This window comes from Rhincodon typus, chromosome 16 (assembly GCF_021869965.1).
Source record: "Rhincodon typus isolate 14 chromosome 16, sRhiTyp1.1, whole genome shotgun sequence".
NCBI lineage: Eukaryota > Metazoa > Chordata > Chondrichthyes > Orectolobiformes > Rhincodontidae > Rhincodon > Rhincodon typus.
The window spans coordinates 22287652-22297968 of NC_063347.1; the positions used below are offsets into that span (position 1 = coordinate 22287652).

General features: G+C 42.0%; 1 long non-coding RNA gene across 4 annotated transcripts in view; it reads right to left on the reverse strand.

The window, feature by feature from the left end:
• Window positions 1-10317, reverse strand: part of LOC125485108 — a 13725-nt gene continuing 3408 nt past the window's right edge. For 2 of the 4 annotated variants that reach the window (XR_007263878.1, XR_007263879.1), the window contains exons 2-3: window positions 3832-3959; window positions 299-1751 (exon numbers count right to left, since the gene is read on the reverse strand). This is a non-coding gene — a long non-coding RNA (uncharacterized LOC125485108). Of the gene's footprint in view, window positions 1752-3831; window positions 3960-9116; window positions 10303-10317 lie in introns of those variants that run through there. The other 2 variants (XR_007263880.1, XR_007263881.1) reach the window with 2 other exon arrangements.

The following is a 10317-nucleotide window of genomic DNA, read 5'->3' on the forward strand; positions in this document are numbered from 1 at the left end:
TCAAGCAAGGTATTTATGTCAGTTTATCATGCATTACAATTAAATACATAATTCTGAATTGAATGTAAAGATCATATTAAATAAGATTTATTTAGAAGCATTGAAAAGATATTTTCTACGTATTGACTGGTTTATGTAAATTTATGGATTTTATGACACATGAATTTTCTAAAGTTTTCAGAAGATTTGTTGCTCAGGTCATGGTTGAGGTTGCAGACTTGCTCGCTTAGCTGGTGTGTTTGATTGCAGACGTTTTGTCACCCTGTTAGGTAACATCGTCAGTGCACCTCCGGTCAAGTATTGATGTTGTGTCCCACTTGTTATTTATCTACCTCGATTTGCTGGGGTGGTTGGTATTACTTCTGGTTCTGTTTTTCAGTGCTTTGTATATCAGGTCCAGTTGAGACCAGTGGGAATTGGTTATGTCTCTCAATACACACGGACCAAGAAGGACACGAATTCAACTGTGACAACACATCCACAATAGCACAAGCCAAACAGAGACATGCCAGGGAATTCCTGGAGGCCTGGCATTCCAACCTGAACCCCGTCAACAAACACAAAATCCTGTCAAAATCCTGGAATTCCCTCCCTAAGAGCGCTGTGGGTCAAACTACAGCATGTGGACTGCAGCAGTTCAAGAAGGCAACTTACCATCACCTTCTCAATGGCAATGAGGGATGGGCATTAAAATGCTGGTGGCCAGCTGCGCCCATGTCCCACAAATAAATAAACAAAATACTAGAAAAGGCCTCCAACCTAGCCCTGATTAATCAAATGGTATGAATCAAATATTTTGATAGCTGGGTTAGATCCTTGTGACACAAATAGAGAGAGAGAGAAAGAGAGAAGTGGCTCATTAAATCATTGTCAAATTAGACAGAATGCTGACTAAAAAGCAAATCTAACTCTCCATTTATTTTATGCTTCTGACAGTCATTGAAGCATGCACATCTTTTGTGGTTTCTTCTTTCACCTTTGCTTCCCTCCTTTTTTTTAACAACAGCCTCCCATTTCCTAAAGTTCTATTTCTCTCCCTATATGCTCACTTCATTTGTCTTTCAGTTCATAATCACCCAGCTTATCACACTCTTTTCTCTTGACTTGCACGGCTGAAGTTTTGGTTCACTATGAATTCATAATATGTGGTCGTGCCACTTGGAAACCAAGCAATCACTCCCAGCTGCCATTAGGTTTAGAGCATAAAATCTTCCAATAAAGATTTTACATAAACAATGTAAAATGAATATACGTTCAGTTTTATGTATATATACACATAACACAAAAATATACATTCCACGAATTTTACTAAATATTCAAAATTATACAAAATCTTCTATACACAATATAATTAATTCATTTAGTATAAACTCATTTGAAGATCTAATTGGTCTATTTCACATTTATTTTTAATCACTGGTCATGATAGAGACTAAATTACACCCCCAAGATGGGAGGATTTTGAATGTTTTCTTAATAGAATGTGAAAGAAAGGAGGCCATTAAAGGATTGGAATAGTTGGCTCTGAAGATGATAAAAGCATGAATTAGAGTTTCAGCAGATGGAAAATCCAGGTACTTCTACAAAAATTGTATTTGCTCCAGAAGTATATCAAGGCTTTAGTCTATTGTGCGGCTGAACTGTACAAATCCAGGCAGATTCCAGATTAAATTCCTAGTTTGTGCTCATCCTGGAGCAAATGGGTGCTCCAAATTTTCACTGCTGCCTTGGTTAAGAGATGACGGTAGCTGCTGGAAAAGGCGCATATGGAAATTTAACAAGATATATCACATTGATGCACGCTTATATGAAGAATGGTCATTTGAATCCAGTACTAGATGTTGCTGGACAACTGTGAAAGCATGTCTCAACAGATGCCAGTACATTTGGGAGAGGAGACGAAAAAGTTACCAAAATCCTCTTTTAAAACTTCACTTACAAAAGCATAATTCAAGTACAATTCAGTTATGTAAATATAATTCAGTTATATAAGAATTAGTCATGGAGAATTTCAAAGTCTAATGGCTGAAAAATAAAATGCAGTGACTCAATAAATAAATTTGCATCAACAGTAAAATGAAATATGACACAATCCTGAAAATATTTTTATTCAAGTTTGCATTAGAAATTCTTATTAATATAAGGGAAACCATTACATGTATGCCAAACTTAACTAGTCCCACTTGCCTTATGTTTTTTTGTCTCAGTGTAATTTACATCAGGTTTTTTGGAAGGTTTTCGCCATGAGCCATAGCGAGTTATCTTGCCGTATCTTATCAAACCCACTTCATTAACTACCAAATCCGCTCCTACAGCATACATCTCTTCCAATTCCAGTCCCACCTTACTTACTGCCATTCCTAGAACAACTCGACACTTAGATGTAAGGCCAGCATCCCTTGCAAATATGCCATCTTTAAATGGCTGCTATGTACTCAGGTGAGCACGGGCATCCTGAAGCCACCTTCCTGGGTCAAGGATATTTTTAGAAGTTGTTAGAGACCTCTAGATACCTAACCATCCATGTTCTTCCAATCAAGTGAGTACCATTCTTCATTCCACTGCAATTCTCAACATAATCCTGCTGCCAGTGTCATTCATTACACACCACTTCTAAACACTGGCCGCGCCAATGTCTTTCACTTTTTGTTGCACATACTGCCACCATGTCTACCACCCCCATATTGTAACAGCCAGCTACCACAGAAGCCACCTTTTTGACCTGAGGATGAGAGTACCAAGGCCTCAGAGGAAACATTGCAAAGGCTGCCTCCTGTGACCCACCCTCCACCCCATGCCACCAGATCAGATACCGACATCTCAGCAGGAAGGTTAAGCTTAAAAAATGTGAGATCACAATCTAGTGAGCACCTCCATGTAACAGCTCCATAGATGGCTGAGAAAAAAAAGCTCCAGGCCACTGGCACTTGAAGGACTGCCAGAGACTAAGCACCTGCTCAACCCCAGGCTGGAGAGGATCCTGTACTGTTGACAATCAGGGACATGCACAGGTAGGAGCTAGAGCCGCAAACAGGTATGCAGGGCACAATGGCACTTATTGCCCAGAAAGCAATGAGTCATGTGATCAAGTGGCTGCCTCCAGGGCAGGTTGGTGGATGCCGTGGAGAGCCAGCCCCAACATTCTCAGAGTCTGCTGGAGAGGTGCACACACCTGCACTCTATAGCCCCAACCGTTGGTCCTCAGGATCCAAGGCATGGTGACAGGGAGATAGGGAACCGGGTGAGGACTCCAAACTGACAGGGTAATGCCTGGAAGCACCCAGCAGGAGGAGGCACAACCTATAGTCCCCTTAGAGGCCTCTGCTCAGGTCATTCCAGAGGTGGCCAGGCCCTCCATCCTTTTGCTCCCTTCTGACCCTGGGAGGTTTACTCTGAGGGTCCAGTTACATGTAGCAAGACTCAACAGTAGCGGCCCATCCAAACACAAATGCTACCAGACCTGCCTGACCAAACCTCCAAGGCTCCAGGGTTGAGCAGGCTCTCTCTACCCCTGCTGCGGAACCAGTGACTACACTAAAATATTCCGTAAGTGAAAGTCATGGAGTCATACAGCATGGAAATAGACCCTTCGGTCCATTCAGTCCATGCCAACCATAATCCCAAATTTAACTAGTCCCACCTGCCTGCTCCTGGCCCAGATCCCTCCAAACATTTCCTATTCATGTAGTTATCCAAATATCTTTGAAACATTGTCATTGTACACATATCTGTCAGAGGCAGAAGAAAACCTATTGAGGGTAGTTTGGTGGTATGGGTGACAGTGAACTGTAACATTATTTGGCACCTTCTTATAAATTACACTGCTTTTACCTTACGTCTGGTTGTTTGTCTCTCCTTGTAACACTGATTGTAACAGTTTCCAGCATGAGGTGTAAGTTCATGACCCCACATGATGGATATCATGGATCAATGTCTGTGTTGACAGCCTGCTGCAGCATCTGAAAGTAAAAGGAGCAAGGTATTTCGAGGGCAATGGGTCCTGCTGACATCTTTGACTTTTGTCATTCAACGTCCCTTTTCGTTCCCAGGCCTTTTAATGTTGGAGAATGAGTTAATCAGTAAAGTTTGGCAAGGCAAACAGGATGGGTTAGAATGGCTAGGGATTTGAGACCCTGTAGGTGTGCGTCCTGAGCAGTGTGTATAAATGTACTTTCCCTTTAAAATCCTTCACATTGGTGTGTCCTGCAGCTTCCTCCCACTTACACCACCCACTCCAATTGAGTTTGTCACCATTTTCTTCCCCGTTGCAAGTGAGTTCTCCTCAGTTAGTGGCTTTCTGCCTGCGCCACGACATGTTGGTGAGCCCCCAAATGTCCAAATCCCCTTCCCAGTAACCATTCCCATAATACCCATAGGCTCCACATCTCCTTCGGTCTTCACCCAAGCCATCTACATGGGCCTGCATCTGGTCCCACCCTACCCCTTTGTTTCTGTGGTAAACCCACGGACTGACCATGGCTCACCCCCTTGATCAACCTAACCGACAGTTCCAGTCAAGATGTGACAAGACCCTTTACTGGTGAATGTACATGACTCTGACCGCATTAGCCTAAGCACATAGATTTGAGGCTATGGAGCCACAAGATTGACTGTGACCCACTCACTGGATTGCAGATGCACAGACCCATTGAGCACCCTGAGAAGAATCCTGACTGTAGTCAATCCTCAGACATGTGCTGGAGGCAGCACTTCACTTACTGTGCAGCACCCCCCTGACAGGTGCCTCAATGAACTTCAGTGAGGACTATTCCCCTAAGACTTTTGTAGCATGGCTGCTTGCTTGATGCACATGCAATGCACATTCAATAAATATCTGGAATTAAGAATCTAATGATAACCATGAATCCATTGTCAATTGTCGGAAAAATCCATCTGGTTCACTAATGTCCTTTAGGAAAAGAAACTGGCATCATTACCTGTCTGGCCTACATGTGACTCCAGACCCATAGCAATGTGTTTGACTCTTAACTGCTCTCTGGGCAATTAGAGATGAAGAGAGGTTGAGTAGATTAGGATTATTTACATTAGAAAGATGGGGGTTGAGGGGGGACCTGATTGAGGTCTACAAAATCACGGGAGGTATAGACAGGGTGGATAGCAAGAAGCTTTTTCCCAGAGTGGGGGACTCAATTACTAGGGGTCACAATTTCAAGGTGAGAGGGGAAAAGTTTAAGGGAGATATGCATGGAAAGTTCTTTACGCAGAGGGTGGTGGGTGCCTGGAACGCATTGCCAGTGGAGGTGGTAGAGGCAGGCACGATAGCGTCATTTAAGATGTATCTAGACAGATACATGAATGGGCAGGGAGCAAAGGGATATAGATCCTTGGAAAATAGGCGACAGGTTTAGATAGAGGATCTGGATCGGCGCAGGCTTGGAGGGCTGAAGGTCCTGTTCCTGTGCCGTAATTTTCTTTGTTAACTTGCACTACTTAAAAGCCATTCTGTCAACAGCAGATACTGGAACCCAATGCTGATAAGTGATCTCCAAGAAGAGGAAAGATGAATGCTCATGGAATAAAAGTGTTAGTAACATGTTGATTGTAGGTTTGGTCAAGTGACAGGAAATTGAGTAGTGGTTAATGGATGGTCTTCGGGCTTAACCAAGATTTGTCGTGCAGTTCTCCTGGGACCAACGGTAACAGACTTTTGCTTCTCTTAATATATAAGAGTGACACAGGCCTTGATACACAGGGCAAATTGCAAAATTTGGAAATGAGACAAAACTTGGAAGCATTTTAAAACTGTGTGGATGAGTGTAGAATATCAAAAAAAACAAGTTGGTGGATTGGGCATAAAAGTGGCAGATGAAGTTCATTACAGAGAAACGTGAGATGATTCATTTTCATAGGAAGGACATCGAGACATGATATAAAATGAAGGGGACAAAACTAAAAGGGGTGTAGGAATAGAGGGAATAAGTACTTTGCATCAGTCTTCATAGTTTAACACACTAACACCATTGCAAAACTACTAAACAACCAAGGGGCAAATGGGGATGAGGAAATATATACGATAGTTTTTAACCAAAGGTACTGGGAAACCAAATAAGGCTGAAAGCCAATGTGTCCCCTAGATCTGATGAGATGCATCCTACGATATTAAAGCAAGCAGCAACAGAAATAGTGGACTCACTGGTCATAATCTTTGAAGAATCCTTAGATTCTGAAAACATACTGGAGGATTGGAAAACTGACAATGTAACAGCCTAATTTCAAAAACAGTTAACTAGAGGCCAGAGATAGTAGGAACTGCAGATGTGGAGAATCTGAGATAACAAGGTGTAGAGCTGGATGAACACAGCAGGCCAAACAGCATCAGAGGAGCAGGAAGGCTGACGTTTCGGGCTTAGATCCTTCTTCAGAAATTTTTCTGTGTTCATCCAGCTCTACGCTTTTGTAACTAGAGGCCAGTTGGCTTAATATCTGTTGTCAGGAAAATGTTAGAAGTCTTTTATAAAGTATGTCATAAAAGTCTTTGGAAATGCCTAATATGATCAAGCAGAGTCATCATGGGTTCATGAAGGGAAAATCATGCTTGACAAATTTAGTAGAATTCTTTGAAGAGTAACAAGCAGGACCACAGGATACAATCTCAGATTAAGGGATCACCCAGTCATGACAGGGATAAGAAAGAATACCTTCTTTCAGAGGCTAGTGAATCTATGGAATTATTCACCATAGAAAGCTGTTGAGGCTGGGTCATTAAGTACATTCAAAGCTGAGATAGAGACATTATTAATCAGTAATCAAGGGTTAAGGAGATTTGACAGGAATGTGGATTTGATGATTGTCACATCAGCCATGATCTCATTGAATGACACAGGAGACTCAATGGGCTAAATCGCCCTCAGATCCACTTGGGTCTATATGTGCACAGTCAAAAAGATAGCAGTTAATAGAGTAGACAGTATCCTAGCCTTTATTGGCAGCGGCATAGAGTACAAAAACTAGGAGGTTATGCCAAACTTTACGAAGACAGCAATTCAGCCTCAGCTTAAGTACTACATCCAGTTCTGGGCATGACACTTTAGGAAGGATGTGAAGACATGGGGGAGGGTGCAGAAAAGATTTAAGAGTATTTCCAGGAATGAGAAATTTCAGTTATGAAGACAGATTAAATACATTAGGACTGTTTTCCTTGAAACACACTCACTGACATGCTTCCCCTGTCTCTTGTAAGCAAAGGAATGAGCTGATCTGACAGGGTTTTGCACATTACTCAGAGAAATGGTGAGGAGCCTCTATCAATTCAGAAGTATGATGGTATTAGAGGCCAGCATTGGGCCTTCCATGGGATTCAGGACCTGGTGACAGAAGTCCCATCTGTCAAGAGAAGTCAGTCAATTAGAGGGGTATTGGCAAAAAGGTTGATGCTGACTTGCAGTGCCCCCCTCGTTCCTGAGTCCTATAACCTTAGCGAGCGACCGAAACAAAAGAGCTGGCAAACTCTTGCTGTACAGTCTCTAGAAGTGAGAGCAACTGTGTAACTTGTATTTAATCCTGATTCATCAGTGAACTGCAGTAATAATGAGTGTCAACTGGCTCATCAATGAGCTAACTGACATCCTGCCACCATCAGCCCCTTCCACCCTTCAACTTAATTGGGGATGTTTTGCAGCCATCAGAAGACTAACACAATACTTTGACTGCAATTAAATGGCCTGATCACTATGATTCCTGCCATTATAGGCTACATTAAATTCAGCTCAAGGAAGCAAAACAAGGGTCAGGCACAGCTGCATGTCCTCATCTCTAATAAGTAGATGGTGGTCATCATAATTGGGCAGCCTTTGCAGAGACCATAGTCAATGACTATGGGGGCTAATGATATAACTACCAATCTACTTTCTCAGATCCCACATGCCTCTCATCCTGCAATGACGTACAAGCTGCAGATATTACGTTTGATGACAAGGGAGACCAATGATTTTTAAGTTGGCAGTATAGAAACAGAAGCAATTCAAGCCTGCCCCTGCATTCTAGATCATGGCTGATCTTCTCCTCCGTGCCATTTTCCTCCACTATCTGCATTCCCTCAATGTAACTGGTCTCCAGAAACTATCAATTTCTGTCTTGAGTCTTCCCAATGATTGAATTTCCATAGCCCACTGCAATAGAAAATTTCTAAGATTCACTATCTTATGAGTGAAAAAAATTTCTCATTCTCAGTTTTGAATGGCCTGCTTCTTATCCTGAGATTACGTGCTCTGGTTCTAGAATCACGAGCCAGGGGAAACATCTTGACTATATCCACCCTGTCACACCCTGTAAGAACTTTGTCAGTTTCAATGAGACTACCTCTTATTCTTTGAAACTCTAGAGAATACAGACTTAATTTCTTCAATTTACGACAGCAATTGAGAGGATATTTTTTCAATGAGGGTAGGTAATGCACAGGGCAATATTGAGGCTGGGCCATTAAGAATAGTTGAGGCTAAGATAGACAGATTTTTAATCCATAAGGGTGATGACTGGAGAAAAGCAGCAAAGTAGAGTTGAAGATTAGCAGATCAGCCATGATCTCATTGAATAGCATAGCAGACTCAACGGACCAAATGGTCCACTACTTCTCCGACTTATTATGGTCTTATACTTCTTTTCCAAAACATTTGATTGCTTCTGAACCAATTCAAACTCTAATTGCATTTTTCTGTGAAAAAATAAACAAATATGAAACCAGAAAGCCTCCCTATAAACGTCCCCACACTAATGGGCACCTCCAGCATGGAGCCAGATAAGCAAATTCAAGCAAATTAAATTTACCTTCCCTTTGATTCTGGGACCCATATAAATAATCTGTATCTCTAACAGGGGAACGATTGTAATTTTACCAGATTTACCATGCCATTAAAAATTCAATTGAGGGTAACCATCGTTTACCATTTCACATCTCTAACTTTAACCTCTTTAAACATGAACCATCCTGTGAATTGTAATTATTTTAACGGTGTTTACAAGTTTATCAAACCCAAGTTCTTTTTTTAAAACTTATCTTGCATTTAAAATATCACTCCCTGAAATTAAACAAGTTATTTCTAAAACATATGGATCATATAATTTGATATTTGTAACAAATTTCAGCATGGACCTCTTACTTCTCCATTCTCAACCACATTCTTATGTCTTTTTGCTTTCAGATATCCAAGAACTACCATCTTTTAGGCAGTGGTGTGAGACTGTGAAGACCAAATGGAGCAAGTCATTTACGATAAACAAACACCATCAATCAGAACACACATACGCAGCCATCAGTTGAGACAGTAGTACTGCACATACTTCAGACACTTGCATAGAAATTCGATGTACATGTGGTGACACATTGGGCATGACTAAACTACACCAAGATAGACGATAAAGGATTCCATGTCCACCACCATCACCTTAAAGTATGAGTTTGCACAAAGGTTCCATTCCATAAAACTAAGAAGAGTTTATCGGTTGGATAGTATACAGAAAAAGCTGACAGGCATGTACAGAGGAATGCTTGGTGCATTAACAGACATGACTGACTGCCTACTGTTACTGTCCAGTAGCATGGAGGAGCTTGGCTCCAACTTGACCTAGGGCTGTGTGCAGAGCTCGGAACAGATCTTTTCAGCATCAAATTTATTGCTAACTTCATGAGAACATGTACACACCACAGCACAGCACAGTGCAGAGCCTGATGCCCACATCGTAACATCTAGTGCAGTACAAACAGAAGTCAGTTCGAGTATTGCAGTGGAAGTTCAAACTGAGGTCATGAAATTTCAATTTGTTACCAATCATGCTCAAATTGCTGCAATCACGGCTGTGGACGTCAGTGCAAAAAGAATCTTTCAATGCATTACAGTGTAGTGAACTCTGCTCCAACTGATCACTGAGGCACCGCCCAAGGAAAGAGGCATTGGCTCCATACTGCAAAATTCTGTTGTCCTTTCTCAGGATGGCAGCATTCGTCCTCCCATCACTATCCCCACAGTTGTCTGACAATCAGCCCACCCAGACTGCTATTCACAAAGAAGAGACGGTATGGTCAGAAGCCCAATCTTAAAAGCCCTCAACTGCTCAAGGGCATCCTGCCCCAAAGAAAGTAAGCAGCCCTCCAACAATCTTGCTGCAGCCAGTGGGACAGCACTGCAGAGGATTGGAGAAGCAAAGCCACCAAAGGAATGTACAAGTGACTTATTGCTGACCATAACACACACTTATCAAACATTCACTCAGGTTCATCAACTCTCCCAATTTTGACCCAAGTCCCAGACATTAGCAAGGAGGATGTCTGAGGGTGTTTGACATGAGTCCAATGTCTCAAGT